The sequence below is a fragment of the Pithys albifrons genome, chromosome 4, assembly GCF_047495875.1.
Source record: "Pithys albifrons albifrons isolate INPA30051 chromosome 4, PitAlb_v1, whole genome shotgun sequence".
Lineage (NCBI taxonomy): Eukaryota > Metazoa > Chordata > Aves > Passeriformes > Thamnophilidae > Pithys > Pithys albifrons.
In genome coordinates, this window is record NC_092461.1 from 83,949,027 (window position 1) to 83,971,563 (window position 22,537).

The 22,537-nt window shown below is 37.1% G+C and overlaps 1 long non-coding RNA gene across 1 annotated transcript in view; it reads left to right on the top strand.

Annotated features, from left to right (window-relative positions):
• Positions 1-22,537, top strand: part of LOC139670980 (uncharacterized) — a 77,829-nt gene that overhangs the window by 23,123 nt on the left and 32,169 nt on the right. Inside the window, exon 2 of the long non-coding RNA XR_011697620.1 lies at positions 21,157-21,239. This is a non-coding gene — a long non-coding RNA (uncharacterized lncRNA). The remainder of the gene's footprint in view (positions 1-21,156; positions 21,240-22,537) is intronic.

The window sequence follows — 22,537 nt, forward strand, 5'->3', positions numbered from 1 at the left end:
TTGGACATCATGACACTCATTAGGTGCCTCAAAATTTAATTCTGAAAAGTCTTGACTCCTTTTGCTGTGAGTTTCTGTTCTACACCAAGAGTGCAATACAGAGCTTAACAGTCTACTGTAGGCACAAAAATGTCTGTAAAAAGGTGTAATCAATAGTTAATAAGGAAAAGTGCATAAAATTGTCTTTAGACTTTATTTTGGTTACAGAGGGAATAAACACAGTGGAGGCATACAGAGCTCTTCACTCAGCCTTAGGCAACATGTAGGTTTGGATCAAGTTTGAATTGAGAATGAAGTAAAGCCAGAACTCACAATAGCAATGTTTAGCCTGAGAAATTGTAGATCATTATTTGAAGTGTTCAAGGTCAGGTTGGATGGGGCTTTGAGCAACCTCGTCCAGCAGAAGCTATCCCTGCCAATGGCAGAGGTGCCAGAAGTTGGTGATTTTTAAGGTCCTTTCCAACTCAAAACATTCTATGATTTTATGTACAATAAAAACATTAGCCTAAAATTCTAGATGTCTTCACTTATATTTTAAATATATGTGTTTGGATGTAATGTCAATGTTAGTCCAATGAGCACAACAAAACTGGATTGTATGTGTGTGAGGGATGTTGTGCCTGTCATTTTAACTGCAGCTGACAAAGCTCTCAGCCTCCAGGAGGCACATTAAATAAAAAGCTACGGTAAAAGAGCTTTGAGCTGTATTTACTGTACTTTTGACCTGATTGTAAAGGTTCTCTGCTGCTCAGCAGAGATGTATGATATGAATGTTTGAAGAAGCATAATGGCGAGATACAGGAGGGCTAGTATTTGTCAGAGTTTTATTCTGGAAGGTATTGTGAGCATTTAGAGAGGGGATCAGAGGTTAGAAATAAATTAAAATGCTCCTTAACAAACCACCTACCTAAGCATAAATCACTAAAACTTTGGGCAGATTAGTTTTTCTAATGTTAATGCTTGTATTTTCTATTTTGTGAAGGGAAGGTATGTAAGAATGAAAGGACATGTTAGAGACACACCAAGAGTCATTTGGTATTTTTTTAAATATTACTATGCAAAACAGATGTACTATGGTGAATTACAATAAAAAAAGCTAGAAATAAAAAAAAGAATACTTGTTATCACAATGCATAAAATTTAGTATTTCTATTTATCAAACCATTAAGTCAGTTGATAATTCCAGTCTGAAGGAAAAAAAATACAAAGTAATTTGAGAATGACCTTATCAGCTGACAAGCTTCTTGCAGGGATTTTACCAGTTCTGTGCTCAAACAACTATAGCCAATCTAATACTTGTATTGTTTTGATCCTACTGTGTTTCATTTCCCAAGTGCACACCAAGAAATAAGCAATATTTTCACAACATGGGAAGAGACAAAGAGACCTAGAAATTGTAGCAGTAAAGAGCTTTATAAATAGTCCAGGCTTTCAAGGAGGGGACTTGATTGGTAAAGTTATCTAGAAGAAAGGTGAGTTAAAACTGGGACCTCAGATGCCCCAAGAAAAACACAAATGCAATTTCCACAGTATAGCATTTTTTCCATGTAGTGGACAGGGAATACATCAACTATAGTTTATTAGCTATGTTAAATACTGACTAAAGTCTCAGATTCTGTAACCATGACCTTCAGCAAATCAAGTAAGCATGGATTTGACCTGCCATTTGATTCTTGCTTTAAAGCAGATCTGTTGGGTGAATTTCCTTCCATGCCATTTTCACATGCTGTACAAACTTGTAGCTTTGCAGAAAAGGCAACTATTAGGCTACTCATCAGAAAGCAAATAATAATCTTTTGGGGAGAGATGACTAGAGAAAACATTAGCAGGATATTTTTCATAAGCAGAAGGCAGCCTAATTGTGATTGTCTGGTAAATAAAAAGATGTAAATATTTTCAATTTTATTACTACTAATTCATTATTTGCACAAAAATACTTGTTATATATCAGTGACTTGCAGTGTGAAAAAAATTTCAGTTTTAGGGCCTTTCTGAACATACACTCGTAATAAATTCATCCCTGAGGCACTGCCATATGGTCAAACAACTTTCCAACAAGAAGGATTTAGCCAACTTTTTCAGATGTTAGCATGTTTTATCTTGCACACTACAATACAGCAAGTGTGATGACAAAAGCTGGTGCTAAAATGCCGGTAGAGAACTTTTTTGATGAATCTGGGTTAGATAGAGAAGCCCAAGGTGCCACACTGGTGTACCTCCATCTCCAGCCATCACACTATGCTTGGTTGCCAGCACCTCACAGATGAAAAATGTTGCGCATAAATGCAGGGTTCCCCAGGGATGCTTGATTTATTTATTAGTCAAAAATACTTATTGTGATGTGTAGTTGTGTAGTGTATTGGAGTGAGAGAAAAAGAAAGAGCTGGGGTGCCCTTGTTTGATGAGGTGTGGAAAAGGGTAAGTCATGAGCCTATGGGACAGTGGGTGGAGTTGGCATGACACCTTCATCAAGGCAGGCTGGAAACACTAACAAAAGAAGGTGGGAGGAGGTAAAGTCAGCTATGTGACCATGGTCTCCTCTGGATTTCTTTAAAATTGAAACCTATTTTTCTGATTCTCTTACCTTTCTCTGAGGTTATGAGCAATCACTTTCTGATGTCAGCCCATGTAGGATGTTGCAGTTAATTTTGCCAGTCCAAATGTCACAAGGGTGCACTGTCAGCTTTTCATTTCAGATGCCTCATGTGTGTATGAATGAAAATTCTTGCAATAGAACTTTTTTTCCCCTCTTCAATTTTTCTAAAAGGAATTGTTATGAAATTTGGTTACAGCCTACAATATAGTCAAGGAATGCATTAGACTCAGTACATGTAAGGGTTAACTGCATTTGCAAGGTCTACTTAAATGTTAACATTTACTTATTTTTAAGTACTTGGATTTTCTATTTTTGTCTTGTGCTGTTGCAAGTGTTTTACGTATAATATTGCTATTCCACATGAAAGCTTAGAAGAGTTTTAAAAGGAAAAGTTGGAATTGTTTTTGCCCTGTGAGAAGGTTTTCATCACATAGTGCAGTGGTCAGGTTCTTCTCAAATGATGGTATTCAAGGGGACCAAATTATTTTCCATAGATGTTCAGTGCTTCCTATGTCAGGATAATTTATAATCTTATAAAATGTACATTAATTTCTTCAAAATGAGAATGAGAACAGTTAAAAGGAGTATATGTTTTATTAAGAGTGATTGCTGTCTAGGACAATTATCCTCTTTTTTCTTTCCTAATTACTGCTTGTTTTCCCTGTTTTTCCTCTTTATGGAGTTTTTTGGGGGACATTCTAACAAAAGGAAACCCACAGGGTACAGTTGTTAAGTATTTTCAACATGATTATCTGCTATCAAAATTACTACTTAATTATTTTCACTTTGAAAAAGTAAGGATTGTGATGAACAACTGGCTCTTCAATTTATAAATTGATTTCTATGAAGAACTTTATTTCCATGGTTGTCTCCAATTTATTTAAATTCCTAAACTTCTTTTTGTTTTTTCCCATTAATTTTGCTTTTGCAGTATTACCAAGAGAATAATTGCTCTTGATGTATTTTTCAATGAAAGCTACATCAATTGCCTCTAAAAAATAAACAATCCTCCCTTAATTTTATATTACACTCAGATAAATGATAATATTTGCATGTAGATTGGGATCATAATACTCATTAAAAAGTATCTGTAAATATGCTAAGAAACTTAGAGAAATTCAGTTTTATATGAACTTAAAACCAATAACACCTTCAAGATAGATACAATTTCATCCTTTGTTAGGTCTAGTCTATAAAATTTGAGAGAAACAAATATCTTAGGAGGGAAGTATCCAGGACTTTGCATTCTCCTCTTCCAGAAACGCCTACAAGCAGGAGGTTCTGGAAGAACCTCTTCTCTTTCTAGCCTTATTTATGATAAGCATTGCTAATGGCAGACTGTGGCACAGGTCAGGTAGCTTTTGGTCTGAAGTCTTCCCTGGGATTGCTTGCTTCTTATACCATTCACTCTCCAATGGTGAAGCTGTGGTTTATTGCTTAATTGCAAATCATGCATCACATTGAAGACAGCAAAAGAAGTTTTGTGTAAAGTTGACTGAGTCTCCTAGTTAGCTATTAACAGGCAGAAATTTTATTTTTAGTTAGTGTAGTTAATTTTAAAAAACCCTCATAAACTTCAAAATAATTTACAAAGAAATAAATAAAATGCAATATAAGAAGATTCATGATTTGAAATTTGCTATTAATTTTGACTTTGTATTTCTCATTTTAAAAAAGTCTCTGAAGTAATCTGAATGTCTAAATAAAGTTTTATACCTTTGTACTTTCTCTCTAAGTAGGAAAAGAAACTTTATGCTTTTTACACTAATTGAAATTAAGAAATAAAAATATGGAAAGGAATAAGTGTAATAATGGGACAAAAAACTCCAGAGTTTTAGGATAGTAAAATAATTTGTTCATTTATTGAAATCTCTAGTTGATGATTCAGAAACTGAGGAATTACTTCAGCTGTTATAACTTTTCTTTCTTATCTTGCTCTCACCAAATTCTTGAGCCCTGGAGTCCTCAGTGGGACTACCTAAGGGCAAGAGCAGCAGTATGTCTGTTGTTGGTACTCAGCAGCAAGAAGGAAAAGTGTAATAATTTGATAAAGCATGTTGAGGAACTCCTTTTATTTTCCTTGTTTCCTTTTGTGCAGAGGCTTCATGTCAGGCTGAGACAGCATCCTTACAATCACAGGTTTGTAGCTGCACTTAACCTGACCATGTGTACTACCTTTTGTTCCATAACATTCTGATTTACCCTTATGTTTGTAGCTATGAGAGTAGAATAAGCTGAATGGGAGGAATGACTTTGGAGTATGAAATAATACAATTTAAAATATGACCACCTGGCATAGTGACTGGGTAGCTGGAGGAGGGTTCACTGAAATGTCAAAGACAGCTCATGCAAGTTTTATATCACTGAAACCCCAAAAGGCAGACAGCTGAAAGTGCTGCTAGTGCTGAAATATCTTCATTTACTTTTTCTAATGACCATTACACATCACTACTGGTTTAAAAAACCCAACATTGTCCAAATGGATTTTTAAGAAGAATTTGTCTGGCTAGTCCCTAAATGTATTGGCAACTTTTGTCTCTTTTTTTTTTTTTTTTTAACTGGGATTTTTTTTTGACATCTAATTTTTCTTACATTTAATTTCTAACTTTATGAATCAGGTAATTTTTAAAATTCTGTTTGTGTAGTTTTATATTCTATTTCATTTGAAATAATTACTGTCTGAAATAACAGACTTACAATTTTTGGCAATCAAAGAACAGAGATAATCAATATAACAGATTTCTATACCAGGTTTTCTCTTTTAAGACACTATTATTCAGCTTTTCTTTTAGACTTTTGGTAGAAATTGAAGGAAAAACCCAATTTCTTCAGACATTTGTAGGGTTTTTTTTCCTCTATTGTTTGCTCTATTGCATGCTTTTATTAAATGCTTCATTTGTTTAGTGCAACAGCAAATCAACAAAAACTTGCATTTCTCGATCTGATTTCTATCTTCCTGCTTATTATTCTCACTAAGCACATTTTCCTTAGACATTGTTTGGTTATCTGTTATGTATAACTGAAAAGTCTCTTATATTGTTCATTTGCAATTCTCAGCCATGCATGGGTACTGAAACTTGAAGCAAAAAATTAAACATGTTTGTATCAGTAAATTGATTTTTTCCCTCTTATACTAGTCTTCACAAGCAGTATAAAGGCTCAGTAAAAAAAACAAAGAAAAAAAGCAGTAAAAAAGGAGACACTGTGTCTTCTCCCATTTTAAAAGTCTTACTTAAATTTACAAGTGTCCTAGTTCAGTAGCTGGGATCAGTTTATCACGGTGTGAGTGTAACCAAAGCTGTGTATTCTCCACCCTCTATATCGTTTCTCATGAACTGTTAACAATGGGCCATTTGCAGCAGCGGCTCAGGGCACACCTGACCCCTCAGGTTGTAAGCTGGGTGTTAAAGAAGCCTCTGGGATAAGAGCTGTGATAACTCCCCTCCAGGGAGCTGTTAGCACCTTCACACCCAGCCTGAGGGGGGGTGTCTGCTAATGGGCCATCAACGATTCAAAAATGCCCCATGACTCACAGAGTCAGATCACCCATTGTGGAACTCCTCACCTTGGGGGACATACTGGGCGTTCCCACCTGAACCAGAGAGAGGGGATATAATTTTGGGGTTTGGAGACCTGGGGGACCTCTTGTTGGATCCAGAGTAGAACCAAAACCTTGACAGGACTGCAACCACCACTCTCGACCAGAGTGCGACCATTATCTGTACCAACAGGTTTTCCTCTTCTTTTTACTGTGGGCTTGGGGGAACCACCTGGGGCTCAGCACAGGGGCTAATGAACACCATTGTGTTTGTGCCTCAGGATGCTGGGTTATACTTCTGGGTTTTGTGGGTTAAAACCAATTCCTGTTTGTGTCATTGCATTTATTGTAATATTTTTATTAAATTGTAGCTCTGATTTATAATCTCTTTTTGAGTTGGGTTCATTTCTCCTGATGGTTTACCTTTAAACCCACACAAAAAGCCAGAGGATGGTTGGTAGGATGTGAGGGCAGTGGAGCTCTTGGAAGCTTGACTTTCACTGTTCGGTACTGATTGTTTAATTTCTGTAATATGGTCACATACCAAAACAAAATATGAAGGTATGCAAAAGAATAGATTTACAGCACAAAACTTCATCAAGATAAGAAGGTCACATAAGAAGACAATGGAAAGAAAATGTCTCTATTGGCTTAGACACATTAGCTTGGTCTCTATTGCTCCAATGTCTAAACACACCATTTTCAATATTTTCACCTGCATAGTACCCTTGAGTTAAGAAAATAGTCTCAACTCATTTTTTTCTGTTGTCCCTGCCAATAGGTAATTGAGTAATGGAGAAGCTGAAAAGGACTTTAAAGTATCTTTGCAGTAGAAGTTCGTCAGATCTAGTTTTAGACTAACTGTCAATATTGGCTTAACATTACGAACAGCAAAAGCTGCACAGAATTGTGGTAGAAACAAGGTTTGCACAGGGAGATGAGCCCTTACACCCCCCTCTGTATCCTGCTGTTGCTTACTTACGGATTGCTTACATGGGGATGTTTTGACTTCAGCATTTGCTCCCCGCTGCTGTCACGTCCCTGGGCAGACCCACAGCAATGCTTCTTTCTGGAGCTTATTTGGTCACTTTCTTCTCTAAAACTATAACAAAGATCACCACAGGAAGGAGAGAAAGGGGTGATGATGGAACAAATTTTCAGCAACTATCTACAGTGAGCTCAGGCAAAATCAAAGGTTTAGCTAGTGAAGTATTTTGCTTACAGCAGTAACCATTGGTGGATGCTTCAAGAACAAGGCTCCAGGTTTTTTAAGTTCTCTGGATTTTGTTTCTCTCTACATTTAGTAAGCTTGAGGGTTTTTTGGTTGGTTTTTTTTTTTTTTAATAGTGTGGTTCTCTGGCCTCCCTTTGTGGTCATGTGGACTTTTAGCCTTCAAAGAGTCCTTTTGCAATGAATTGTTCAGGTTTATGGCCTGTGGAATGACTATTTTTCTGTAGGAAGGATGTTCTCATTTTATTGTATAGCATGACTCATATTTTTATTTTATGAAGGATAAGCTGGGTTTTGGTGTGGAAGGAAGAGAAGCATAATGGCATATTGGAACATTTAGCCATGATTTTCCTATTGGATGATGTCCTGGATGAGGTCAGTTCCCTTCCTATACTGAACAATGAGCTTTGATGTCTTGTTATCATGCATTGGGGTCCTATGTTTTTATTTTTTTTTCTGAAAGCTGGAACTTTTTTCTGATTTCTGGTCAAGAATATCTTCTTCAGCTTCAGCATAACCTTTCCAAGGCTTTCAATTTTTTGAGCTGCTTAAATATCCAGGAATGTTGTATTATTTAAGCCTTCAAGAATAAATAAAACAGAAGCTTAAAAAATATAGATGCTATAAATGTTTTTCAATCCAAATATCCATGACTGTGGATTGATGGTGAAAAAGAAAAGGCTCATATTACACCAGACATTAAAATGTGGGCTACATGCTCTTATCTCTTCTCCTCACCTAGAGGACTATCAGCTTCTGTCAGTCTCAGTTATGGAGTGCAGTGTCTTTACATCTCTGGGCATGGTATCTTTTTTGCATCTCTAACTCTCCCTCTCACTCCTGCAAAAAGCTGATTGCTTTTGGCTTCAACTGCTTTTTGCCAAATTATCTCCTTGCTGTGTAGTTTTGCATATCTTTTGTCAAGGGATTCACCTTCCTGTCTTTTAGTCTCATAAGTAACAGGCCCTTTTCTTTGATGTGGTTTGGTGGTGTTGGTGTATTTTGTTGCCCAAGGGTTTGCTTCTGTTTAAATACAAGATTGTCAAGGTTTAATGAATATTGTTGTTTATGGTCTCTTGTCAGGCCTTGGAATTGCATTGTAAATGTAATTAAAAAAAACACAAAGAAAGGATACATTAGAAATGTGAGGAATCTTCATTTTTAGTCTGTTAGAGTGAGTTTTCAGTACTAAACAGTTTATAGGGGGCAAATGGAAAAATTTCCCAGATCATTACATGTGTTTATTTATAAACTATAGTGAAGATCCTGTAACTGGAAAGATCACTGCAAGTGGTGAGAAGGTCCAAGGAATGCTTCCTGAACAAATCAAAATTTTATTTAAATCTGAAGTTTGAAATAGTTGTAACCATCTCCTTTCAGGATAATGGTATGGCAAAAGGGAGAGTAAGTTCATTTTGCAATCTGTGAGAGTTTCATATTCCTGTAAATGCCTATGCACAACTATAAATACATCTGAGAGTGATTTTGGTAATGCAGTCTTGCTGACAAGTGGAATATAAGGAGTTATTTTATTTTTCCACTATGAGAAGTCTGTACCAGAAGAGGAAATACAAGATGCTCAGTGAAAAAAGAGCTCAAAAATAAAAGTGAAATAGATGGTCATTATGCTAGGAAAATCAGAGTGTCTTAAAAGAAAGGTTCCTGTATATTATACCCATTTCCTGTTCTATTTACAAACCTCTTTAGTTTGTAAAAACAACATTGCAAAGGGAATGACTGTGCATGCAAAATATTGAATAAATGCAAAAGTTTTCATAAGCTCTCTGTACTTTCTGGATTTTGGAATAGAAACCATTGCATGTAAACTCTAAGGCATCACCAATACTAAACTGAAAAACAGAGAGGTAAGTCTTGTAATAAATTTTATGCCATTAGGTTCTTGCATAAAAGCAGTTGCATATTCAGAACAATAGCAGCAGTGCAAGGCTTGCTCAAAAACTCTGGAAACCTACAGTTTGCAAATACGACTGAGAATTTGAAACACAGAGCTATAAATGGGCATCACTTTCCAAACTACCCTACATGCCAAGAATTGCCCCAAATATGCAATTTCTAAACATATGTACAAAATATTCTTCAACTTTAGACTGCTTACCAAAAGCTAAGTGAATAGCACAGTGTAACAGCAGATTCTAGTTTGTTATCTAGATGACAGCAGAGAGAGTTCAGAGGTGATCTGAATACAGCTTACAGAAACACAAGTAGTAGCTTCATAGTAAAGGGTTTTAAACATCTGACTGAAGTAGAAATGCCCAAAGTTGAAGATAGATATATTCAAATTCTCATTTTCTTTTCTATGGTTAACAAGAGGGACAATGTGTGAAAGGTAAAGTAGGGATAATTTAAATCTACGACCTGCTTTGTGCAGGGTCCAGAATTCATGACCCTTGTAACTCAGCTTAATTACTAGCTATTGCTCCAATCAGTGATATTAAATGCAAACATCATATTCTTGGAGGCATTTAGTCACTGATTTCAATAGAAGTGAGAGCCTGGAAGTGATTTTTTTTTTGTACTATATAGCAAACCAGGCACTTTACAGGTACAATTCATAATGGCCATACGCTGGGATAAATATTCTGCCTTTCCTCAGGCAATTTCTATTTGTATAGGAATTCGGGCTAGTTTTGGGGTTTTTCCTCCTCAAGTGCAATTTGCATGAACAGTGTTTGCAATGGGGCCTTTACAGGAAACAAACCTTTCAGTTGACTTCTTCTGCCACTATATTCAGTTTTGCAAATTTCACTTTAATTATTAAGAAAATACTAATTATTTCTCTGCTTATTCCCTAAATCCCTTAGGTAAAGGTTACTGAATTATATCAATAGCCACTTAAAAAATTCTAGATATTTCCAATCTAGTAGAATTTAAATAGCTCCTTGCAGACCTTTAAAAATAGATTTCTGAGGGGTTTTTTCATGTTGTGTTAACATCTGTTTTTGCAAAAAGTACAGTTCCCTAGTATACAAGTTTGCAAATATGTAACCATTTCAGACTTTGACATTGTAGCTTTGCTGAATACTTGTGCATCAATTTTGCATTAAATGTCTTATTTTGACTTTACTGGTCTCTAAACTGTCTCTTGGGCAATGTGGTAGCATTTGTGAACAATGATGAGGCTCAGCTGAAACTGATAATGAAGTGCAATGACTTCATTCATTGAGATGCCTGTTATTAGCATGTGATGTGTGAAATGCATTTTTCAAGCTTTCTGGTAGTTAAGTATTTCTGCTGCAAGTACACTACCTCCAACCCCTCTTGGAATTGATTATTAATTACTTTATGGGACAAAGTCACAATATTATTAATGGCAAACTGCATGGATTAATTCTGGAAGATTCAGCAGGACAAGAGGATTGCACTACACATATTAGTTTTTTACGCAGATATAGAGAGCTGGGGAAGTTTTCTGTGCTTCAGTAAATGAGAACAACTAAATTACTACATGGGGAGTGGTTGCTGATAATACTAGTTTTCTTCCCTCTCCACTACACTCTTGTTTCTTTATCAACCAGAGTTTTATTACAAATATCAAGAGTTTCCCTGCTGGATTGTGTCTTTGAACAATAGGATTTGTTCAATCAAACCCTTGTGTCTAAATGGATTTATGTGCTGATTTAAGAGACAATCCTTTTGATTACCTTCTGTTGCAGGGAGAGGCATACAAAAATATGATTATGTGAGCTCTTGTATCAGGCTGTAGCTGGTACATGAGATATGATTGCAGGCAGAAACCGGTTCACTGTCTCTCTGCATTCAGGTCTCCCTCTTGATTAGAAGCAAAAGAGATAGATTAGCTGGATGCAGAATCTAAGCTAATAGCCTCGGTTTGGAGTTGATTTGCAGCTGATTGAATTGAGGAATAGGCAGAACTGGCCTGTGTCTATCTATAAGATGCTGCACAGGTATATTCACCACAATTCTTGCATCAAAATTCTTTCCTCCTTAATAGATTAAGGCTTACCTTGCAGGGAGATGTCCAGGCTTGATTAAAAAACCCAAACTATGCATGTGCAACACCTCAAATCTCTAAGTAATGGAGAATTGCTGTCTGTTTTCTAGTTTTACACCTTTTATATATGCAATTACACATGGAGTAGGATCCCACCTGCAGCCTTGGAGCACAAACAAAATCAAAGAGAAAACTGTTTCCCTTCTTGCTGAAACTTGTCATCCCCTCATCAGCTTCTGGTGAATTATTTGCCTTTAACAGGCATCATAGGCCACTAATTTGTATATAGAATATTTTTTTAGGAGTATAATTATGGCAAGTCAATTCAGAATAGCTGAGATATGCAGGAAGTGTAATGAAGACCCACATCTTTTCCTAACTTCTTTCAGATCTGATAGTCAAGGTGTGATATTTCATAAGTAATTGTAAACATCTATAAATAGTTCAAAAAGGACAAAACCTCTTTGAGGCAGTGTCACAATAGCTAAGTATGAAAAATAACAAATCTCCAGCAAATTAATTTAATTAGATAATTACTGACTTCTTGGTTTGTATAAATCCTCTGTCATTTGCCTTAACACTGCATTAATTCTGTATTCCACTATAAGAGGGTGACAGATTATAAATCTATTATTAATCTATTATGAAACACTTCTTGCCTTAGGCCTTTTACAGACATCTTCTGTGGACTCCATTGTATTAACTTTAGAATAATTATTACTGAGTTGCACTTACAGTTGGTTTGGCTAGTTCCCATAAAAGTAAAAAAAATACTCAGAAAACAGTGAAAGTTTTAGGTCAGCCTTTCCCCGATCCTGTTTCTTGTGTGGGACAGACTTCTCTGACATAAAATAATCTTGTAAATTTTGGTAACTAATTTAATACCACACACTGTTTCTAGCCATTTTACCTCTGCAAACCCTTTTATTTAATTATCCAGGGATATTAGAAGTAGGCTAGAAACATAGGACCAAAAAAAGACTACATATATCAAGTTCACTCCACTGCAGTAGGAGGAAATCAAGAAGGAGAGTACCTCAGGAAGTCACATAGCAATTCTTTCATCTCATATCATGTAACATTTGACATTCCTCTCTCTGACAGAGGGGATTTGACTGCTATGACTGAAAAGATGACCACTGAAAAATCTACCATGCAAGAGAGCAGGGAGCTCAAGGGATGCAGTCAGTGTGTTAGTACTGGCACACAGTCAGAATAATAACAGCCTCAGAAAGCAGTTTATGCTCAGGGCTGCCAAAAAACAGGCAGTAAAACAAACCATACAACTCAGCAGGCATCCTGCATCCAACCTGTAGAAGTCAGGTGTTTCATCTGACATTTGATGTTACCTGTGTATATGTGGACAAGCTTGTGTGGCAGATGCACTTGACCCCCTTAACCAAACTAGTAATAGTTTAGTAGAGTTTCCAAAGCAGGTAAAGGCAAGAGCTGCAGATGAGCCAACAATTCCCCCAAGAAAACTTACAAAGGGGCAGAGTGACTCTATGAGCATTGATGCATATGAGCTTGGATCATGGATTATGTGATTAACACATGAATAGCAGGTGTTTTTTCCAAGACTCATCTATCAAAGAACAAAGAAAATAGTGGGGACAAGGAGTATCAAGTATGCAATTTGACTAGGAGCCAATCACTTTAGCCCACAAACATGACAGCCTAATTGAGCCTTCTTTAAGCTCTCTCTGCTAGGTAGAATGGCTGCATGGCAGTGATCTCCCCTTTAGCTGGGATGCCTCTCAAGGTTGCTTCTCAAGGCAGAGAGTACTTGCTATTATCAGCAGATCTTTGGATGAGTCCAGTTTGAGTTCTCTGTAAACTGCAACTTGACTGCACACCAGTGACTTTCCCCTTGAGCTGGGACATCTCTCAAGGTCTGAGATTCTTTACTTGAGAGATTCTTCATTACCCAAGGCAGAGAGACCTCTCATTTGCAACAGAACCTCATTCCTTCATGAAAAGGACTATGAGTTCATAGGACTCTGCTCTGTGAAGTCTCCCAGATCACCCTCTATGGAGCATTTTCCAGTTTGAAAGCGGGGGGTTACTTTGGAATGCCAGAAAGCCTGTCAGGGTTCCTCATTATCTTCTGGGTTTGAGGGGCACCATGAATTTGTGCATTGGCAGTGTGCATGGATATAGGACTTAGACGTAGGGACAAGAGGCTAAGAAGAGAGAACAAGTATAACATAAGCATGTTGAGATTTCCAAGTCAAGGGTCTGAGAATGACTCTACAGCTACTGTTGCATGCTACAACTGTCTCTTATGTGGCGCTATATTGTCTTTAAGTGGCAAGGTTTTGGTCTCCAAAGAAATCAGGAGCTTCCTGCCCCCATGTTGGACAGAACCAATTCCAGATGGGTCCAAAATGGATTCTTGGCTGGCCAAAGCTGAGCCCATCAGTAACGCTGGTGACACTGATGTGCAAAACATATTTAAGAAAGGGAAAAGAACGCTGTGCAGCAGCTGTGAGAGGAATGAGAAAAATGTGAGAGAAACATGATTTTTCCCCTGTGAAGTGTTGTTGATTCATATTGCTCAAATCACCTAGTATGAGCTCCAAAGATTTCAGGATTAAGCAATACGTGATCACTGATTCTGAGAAGATTGTTGTTGCCTGAACCATGACACAGTAAGAAGGACTTCTGAAGGAGAGACAGATGGCAAATAATTTATTTGCCCCTTGATATTGCAAAGAATTAAATGAAGCCTACTAATTTCAGTTTGTGAATGGATTTGTATCTGTCATGAGTTTATATGAGGGTAAAGAAAAAATAGTTCTATCTTCTGCTTCTTAAGTAGTATGATGATAAAATATTTCTTCAAATGACAGTTATTGCTATATGTATCAGAGCAAATTAAATCCTGATTTGTAGGAGCCACACAGTGTAAAATCATTATTATCTTATTTACAAATGTTCTTGTGGCTTTGGCCCCATAAAATGTGCTTTATACATTTTAAAACTATGTTTCAAGCCCAATTCATTAATGATTTAAATATCATAGGGGAGCATCAAACCCCATGAAGCGCTTGAAAGTCATAATATATTTAATAAAAAATAAGCAGGTGTTCTAACTAACAACATAATTATAGAGATGAGATGCTTGTCCACAGTTGTCATCACTAACACCGGAATGCATTATCTCTGATTATGACTCAAGTAAGCAGAAGAGAGATTTTAATGTTAAACTGCAATGTGTAGAAACTAGGTTACACATTAGGATCAGGGTTTATGAACAGTGAAGTGATCTATTGGAGTAATTTATACTAATGCCAGAATTAGGAATAAAGAAAAAATGATGACACTTCTCGCTGCCTCTATTTTTGTAAGGTTCTGCTTTCCTTCCCTTGTGCCCCTCCCCCTGCCCCGCCCTCCCTCCGTCCCCCCCCCTCCTTCCCCCCCCCACCTCCTCCCCTCTCTCTCCCCTCCGCCCCTGAAAGTTCCAGAAGTGTTTCCTGCAGGTCATGCAAACCAAAGCAACTGTGACTTGATCATGAGGTCAGATCTATAATTCAAAGTCAGAAAGTATAAGAATGACAACTGCACGGAGCACAATTATCAGTTACTGTGAGATTTGGCATGGTACTATTCCTTGGAGAGGAACCTGTATGCTGAAGCATAGGAACAAAGTTCTGATCTTTCCAAAGAGCAAATGTATATTTAGAAAAGAAATTAAGAAAAATATAAATAAATACAAACAGAAGAAGAAAAACTGATTAGGCCAAATAAAAATGGAAGAGAGGCCAACAATCCTGTTTTTTTCCCCAAAATACATTAACTTTGCCTGAGAGGCAACAATGGAGGTCATCTGAATTGCCTCTTCAAAGAAGTGTCAGAGTAAATCTCGTTCCCCATTGCAACCTGAAGGTTGCTCAAGGCTGTTTCCAGCAGGGTTTTGAATAGGTTTGAGTGTGGAGACTTTACAATTCCTCTGGTTAACCTGTAGCAGTTCTTGACTGCTCCAGTTTAGACATATTCATAATGTATGATATCAAAAGGTCATTCAAGGGTTGCAGTGATGCTTAACTATCTTGAAAACTAGCCTCAGAAAGTGTCTTAATCTTGTCTATGAGATGATGAAATACAGTATGGTAAGCTAATTGCATTTTAGTGATAAGTGTGATGAATTTTCTTTGAGTTTATTCAGTTTTGTGACTGTGAACTGAGTTGAGACTAAACCTATGAGACAAAAGGAAGTATCAGCAAATTTTAAAATAAATACTTCCCTAATCTTCTTTTAAAATTCTTTTGATGTTAATTTGATTAACTACAGAATGCTAATGACCAATGTTCAGGCACTTGGCACCTAGTTGTGTAGATTTTGTTTCTAGTTGCTCTGTTTATTACCACTAAATCAGAGTAAAGAATATAGATATGTGAACTGCTTTCATAACATTATTTTCCCATGTAAATAGATGCTGACATTTTTTAGGGTTGATGCTTCATTGTGAGTGGGTAAAGGAGAATGTCTAGACACCTACATATGCTTATTCCTTTGGCATGATTTATAATCCGTACCATTATAAACATTCTCAGACTTCCAATTTCAATTCATTTTCCATGCCACAGAAAGGGAACCAAAATGATTATTTTTATATCTGAAACCCTGCAGAAAACTAGTTCCAGAAAAGCAAAAACAATAGCAGAGTTCAGATATTACAAAATTGTATTCACCTCGGTAATATATTATCTTCAAAGTTAATTTCATTTAAATGCTAACACTTTAAAAATAATAAATTGAGGAGAAAAAAGTGTGACAAGCTGCTTGATTGCTTTTAATCATACATCTAAAGGAAAAGTTGTTTCAAATAGGCATTAAAGCACAGATTGCAAAGCTAAGTGTTTTGTAACAAAGCCATAAACCTTTGGCTCATGAATGGGAAACATTAGAAGCAGCAAGTGGTCTTATGGTAGCCATTGCAATTAAGTGATGATGAGCTGCCAGTGGGATACAGTGGGTAAACCAGACTGAGATGTCTCCTGCTCACAGATGGATGGATGGTCATCCAATTGACTATGTGACTTCCTCTCAATGCCTGCTATTTGTTTGCACAAAGTGGAATGAAGATGCTGACATGAGAGGCTTGGGGAAAATGCAACACAGAATATAAAAAAATTCTAACCAGTTGCCAAATCCTTGTTTATATGTGGAAGAGGGTCTCCTGTGTCCTACCTGAAAAATGCCTGACCCTGTTTCATCAGTTAATCCCTGAACTTTGCTGCTGGTTAGATGAACGGGTAACTGCCCTGCAGGTTGCTGAAGAGCCCTGCTGTAAGCAGTTATTACTGCCCTGAAGGCTGGGTGAGACAGCTGATTTCTGTAGAACAGCAGAGAGTAGAACATTTCAGTTGGAAGGGATGCACAGCAATCATCTTATCTGATTACTTCAGGGTTGACCAAAAGTTAAAGCATGTTGTTAAAGACATTCCCCAAATACCTCTTAAATATCGACAGGCTTGGAGCATTGACCACCTCTCCAGGAAGCCTTTTTAACCACTCTCTCATAGACAAATACTTCCTAATACCCAGTTTAAGGCTCCCCTGGCACACCTTTGAACCATTCTCATGTGTCCTATACCAAGAAGAAAAGCTCAGTACCTCCTTCTCCACTTCTAATCCTCAGAAAGCTGCAGAGAGAAATGAAGTCTCTCCTCACGTTCCTTTTCTCCAAACTAGACAAGCCCAAAGTCCTTAGCCACTACTCACAGAACATGCCTTTCAGCCCTTTCACCAGCTTTTTTGCCCTCCTGTGGATGCATTCATCTATCTGAACATCCTTATTAAATTGTGAGGCCCAGAACTGCACACAGTACTAATCTAATTTTATTGGGTAGTGCCCATGAAATACAATAATACAATAGTAATACAATAATACAATACAATACAATAATTTCTAAATTTTAATTTATTAATTCTACAAATTGCTGATTAAATGCTCCTGGGACTTAATGCAACAATGTCAACTGCCTGGTTAGAAATGACAAACTAAACAAGATATTTTGATATGATTTAAAATTCACCTTTTTGGTTTATTGTTTCAAATGACAATTTTACCCATTCAGACCATCAGGTGCAAAAAAATGAAAAGACAATTGGTTACTATGCTAGCCTGAGTTTCTTTCCCTTGGGAATCAAACTGAGCTTTGATATCACTGCTTTTATTACAAGGTTTAACTGGTTGTCATTCTCCAGCTGTTCCCAGCTTGAGGAGTCAGAATCTGTCAATTGACTTGGAAGTATTTTTCTTCAACATGTTACTATCCTTCAAGTCTGAAATTTTCAATATTCTACCAGCCAAATGTAGCTGTAAAAGAGGGAAAAACTCATGTCTGTTAGAGAGGGGCCGTTCTGCTTTAATTTTTTTGAAGATGTTCCTGAAGTGCAAACATTAGAAATGAACAAGTAGAATGTATTTTAACCCTATAAACTATTAAGTTTCTCTGGTATCTTGTTTCAGAACGGCCTTTAAATTATAAGATAGCTCAAGTTGCCAAGAGTTATTCTCAATCTCAAATTGAGGAAGGGGAAAAGGGGAATGAGTTGCCTAAACAGAGACGTGTAATATTATTCTAGGTAGTTGTGTAAGATACTCCTGCAGGTGCCCAGTTAGAACTCCAAAACGAAGTAGATTGCATAAGGTCATGTGTCCTGTCTTTTATAACCACCAGACTACCTATCAAATGTTGTGTGTAACTGTTGGAGTCCCAGATGGCTGCAAGCACCCACGTTTAGGCGGCTGATTAATGCTGATTTTATTTCTATGTAAGTGAGAATATAATTAAGCCAAAATGTTTTACCTAAAATGTGAAGAAAAATGGCATTAGTCTCTCTGCCTCCTCTTTGTTTCCCTTTTATTTGAAATACCACCTTTTAAGAACCTAGCTCAGAGCTTACCTCTGTTATAAAATCTCTGATTGTATAGTTACACTGAACTTATTATAGATCTAATAGAGGAGAGGCTTGTACCCATTAAAGGATTCTTAGTGCAGAATAGTTAAATTGCCTACTAGACTGACATAAATTGTCAGGTACAGATTGTGTCTACAAAAGGTTGATCCTCCCCTGATTTATATCCACAAAACTTTAACAGCAAAACTTTGTAGTTCACAGTGCTGTTATTCAAATGAACAGTGCTTTATTCAATCAGAAATTTTGTGGAGTGGGGTATTGGTATCATTTTTCAACATGCACAGTACAGCAATGAAAGCAATTTCTTACACTTTAAGAAACACAGTTGCAGACTGCTCATACTAATATTGAACCAAACACATTCATCAAACACTTGTTTTTATCTCATCAACAGAAAACACATCAATTTCATACTAAGATTCTGTGACTTAAACTGAGCAATGCATATCACATTAATGTTTTCTGCACAATTTCTGCTAAAATTGCATCTGAAATGGTTTCACACATAGAAAAGGAAGTCTGTACCTATTTAGAAAAACAGCAACAAAAACACAAAGAAAAAAATCCCCTAGAGAGCCAATTCCACTCTGTGCTTCAGCTGTGACAGAAATATAAATCAGCATGAGATGTACTTTTGGAAAACTCTATCTTCTCTGTGATTGCTATTCAAAAATGCAGCTAGAAATCCTGTACAAATGGGACATGAAACCAGAGTGTGGATCCAGGTCTTTTATCCTACCAGGAAGTTTAAATGAACCAGGCATCAAGCATAGTGAAGAAATATTTTACCAAGTTGTCATAGATTTTCTAGGAAACTGCTTTCCTCCTCTTGTAATCAGTGGGTCTACAGTGGAGGGGAAACCTCGGCTCCAAAGGGCGAGTGCTAAAGCTCAGGCAGTGATAGCTCTTTTAGTTGCTAGCCCCTTGAAGTGCAGGTAGGCTCCTCCCACTCCCGATCAGCGCTAATTCCCCGAAGGAAAGACAGCCATGTGTTCGGGAGTCCATGGCAAGAAGCAAGGTTTATTGGAATGCCCGGTTTTATACAGGGGGCAGCAGAACTTTCCAGAACATGGGAGGGGAAAGGGGAGGAGAAAGGGAGAAGCGAAGCATCCCGTTGGTACATATGCAAATTGAGGGGAGGGACAAGGAAATGACCAATGAGAAACAGGGTTCAAAATGGAACCATATATGGAAAATGGTGCATTCCACCAATCCAGGGCCAATCGGGGAAGGGTTGGTGGGAAAATCCTAAGGGTTTATGGGAAGAAGAACTTGGATAGGGACAACTATAAGGAAAATATATATAGGGTAGACATATTGAACAAACAAATTATTAACCTGGGGAAATGTTTAGGTAGGAAACATTGCGAGTGAAGTCCTCATAAATCTGCTTTATGGCATCAGCATTAGTGGTCTTGAGCTCCATGACTTTTGCGTCTTCATCAACCCATCTTTTATAATACTCCTGCCATTTAACAAAGTCTGAGTCTCCTCCAACATCATGTTTTGCCAATGTCCAGCATTGGCATCCACAGCAATTGTAGAAGAGTTCCTGGAAAAAAACTAAAAGCAAGCATGTTCATAGCAGTGAAGATAAGGAAAAGGTGAAGAATTTGGTGGTTTTGGTTGTTTTTGTTAGTTAGTTTTTGTTTGTTTTTTTGGGGGGCGGGGGGGTGAGGGAGGAGGTGTGATGGTTTATTTGGTTTTCTTTTCTTTACACAATATAAAGGAATTGTGATCAGTTGCGTGATCCAGTGGAATAAAAACACATATTCACATGTCAGAATATAGGAGTACAAAACTTTGCAGACTGACCAAGTGTATCTATGCCAGCAGCAGGACGTGTTGATGTCATCACGGTGGTGATGTGGTGCCCATTCTGATATCCCCAGCTTGTTCTTGGAGTACTGGCAAAGGTCTTTGGCACTTCTGCTCTGGTGGAGTGTGGGCTTAACAAGTCTTTACAACCCAGCATGTTCTGCAAAGCATGATCCTACAGGTAGTCTCAAATCCTGTTTTCACTCGGATCTAGTCAAATCCCCTGCCTTGAAACTAAACCGAAACATTCAATTGTGTGTGTTTTTTGGTGTGTCTTTTTTTTGTTTGTGTGTTTATTTTTTCCCAAACACATCCCAATAACATTGCAGCACTGAAGACGTAAGCTTTGATGAGTTTTTGTCACCTCCTTTAAATCAAATTTATGTAAATGTGCTACTGAAATTATCTATATTACTAGCTCACAGCATTTGGTTTGGAGGCTGTTCACAGAATCAAACAAAAGCTGCTGAAGTGTGATGAGAAATCTTTTTCTGTGAAACAAAATGGTTGAATCTCACAGGACTTTGCTTCTGGGAGGACAATTTTCCTATGATATTATTTCATCAGTTCTAAAAGATGCCTCCCACTTTTACTGTGATTAACTACAGAATAAATTCTAAAAGCTCATCTGTTCAAAGGAAGATCCTGTGACCTATTTGACATGTTCAGATGCAGATGTTTGTTTTCAGGAATATTGTAAATATGTTTGGAGTACCAGTCAAGCCAACTACTTCCTTCCTCTCAGGAATTTATTTTTGCAATCTTTTCCAAACAGCTTATTGCTTTTTTAATTATACGACACGTTTCATGGAAGTATATAGCCAATTTTATAATTTCCTATGTTTACTTGATGTATAATTTAGTTTCATTAACAGGTGCAACAGGGAACATGAAATTCCCAAGAAAATAATATTTAATTTTAAAAAATCTATAGAAAGATTGTAGCAGCCAATAAATCTAAATCTAAATCATAGAACACAAACAATGTGTGAAGTAAACTGATTTTTACTATTTTGCCAAAGTTGAAACCTGAGAGATACATTTCCTTTCTGTGTATTCATTTTTTTCAGTGCCTTGGTCCACTGCTCTTCCAGAGCTTCTGCTGCTGGTTGCCAACATTGAATGAATCTGCATTCTACTTGCTACAATCAAGGTTAGCCTTTCTCCAATGAATTCACCATCCCAGCACTCTGTTTAGCTCAAAACATTTTCCTAATTACTTTTTGCCCTTCATTTACCTCAGCCTCCTCATTCCAATGCCTCTTCCACTCTGCTCACAAGACGAATAAGTTTTTATACCTAGCCACTGCACCCAGTGCATAAATAAGCAAAGTCAAGTCTGCATGGCAGTAGCTTAGTGATACACTGAACATAATTAGCGTTGCAGATGTCTGTGAAGATTAAGACTGCTCAGCTCCTTAGCTGCAAACAATGCTCCATAGTATTACTGATTATACCATTTGCTTCTTGCATTTTGTTTGCTTGAGCTGGAAGACAGAGAAGTAGCTGTAAATTTGAGGACGGAAGATGGAGAATCTCACCACTGCATTGTTTTTATAGTCTAGGCTAAGTTATATGGCAATTTTATTATCTGGATTAATTTATATGAAAATTTATGTTCAATTTATAGTCTGAGTAAATTTATATTATCTGAAGTAAACCCTAGCATTAGCTCTGATTTCAGTGGAGATGCTGCATCAAGGAAGATGGCAAAAAATGTCACATCATAGTGTGTTTCTTTTGTTGCAAGGCTGCTCAGTGGTTAATGTTAATGCATGATTTGTCTCTGAATGAATCCAGAAGCTGCCTGTGTAAAAACATCAGCATTTACAGACATAGTAGCACTGATATGTATCAGTTATATAAATAAAAATAAATAGGGGAAACTAAGAGAGATATCAAAGAGAGAGAATGAGATGATAATGTTAGAGGAATATTGCAGAGAGGAACCGGGAAATTTTGGTTCACTCTGCTGTGCATTGTGGCATATTTAATGCCTCAATACAGGACAAGCGTGAAGGGATAGTTTGCAGAAGAAAGGTGGCCTTGAGATAATTTTTGTGGTACTTGTTTGTGAGAGAGCAGAGCTTTGCATATCCTTATACAAGGTCCCTTCTTGTCCCTTCTAGCAGAATTACTAAATGCATTCACTTCTCCTCACTTGAATCTCCGATATTTTTAGGTGGTTGTTCTTCTGGCCTCAAATATCCAATCTGATAGCAACAAACTTTTAATATTCTGTCTTTTCCACCATTGTCAAACTGTCCCTAAAAATATTTATGTGTTGCTTTAAGAGACCCTATATAAATGCCTAGAAATTATGACTCAGTAAAGAGGGTATGAGTGGAGAGGCTGGTGTTTTTAGGCTAACTTACAACTTTGCTATACGATGTGTTATTTGTAGATATCAGAATTGTTTAAAAAGTGTTTCATTAGCAGCTCTATATGAGT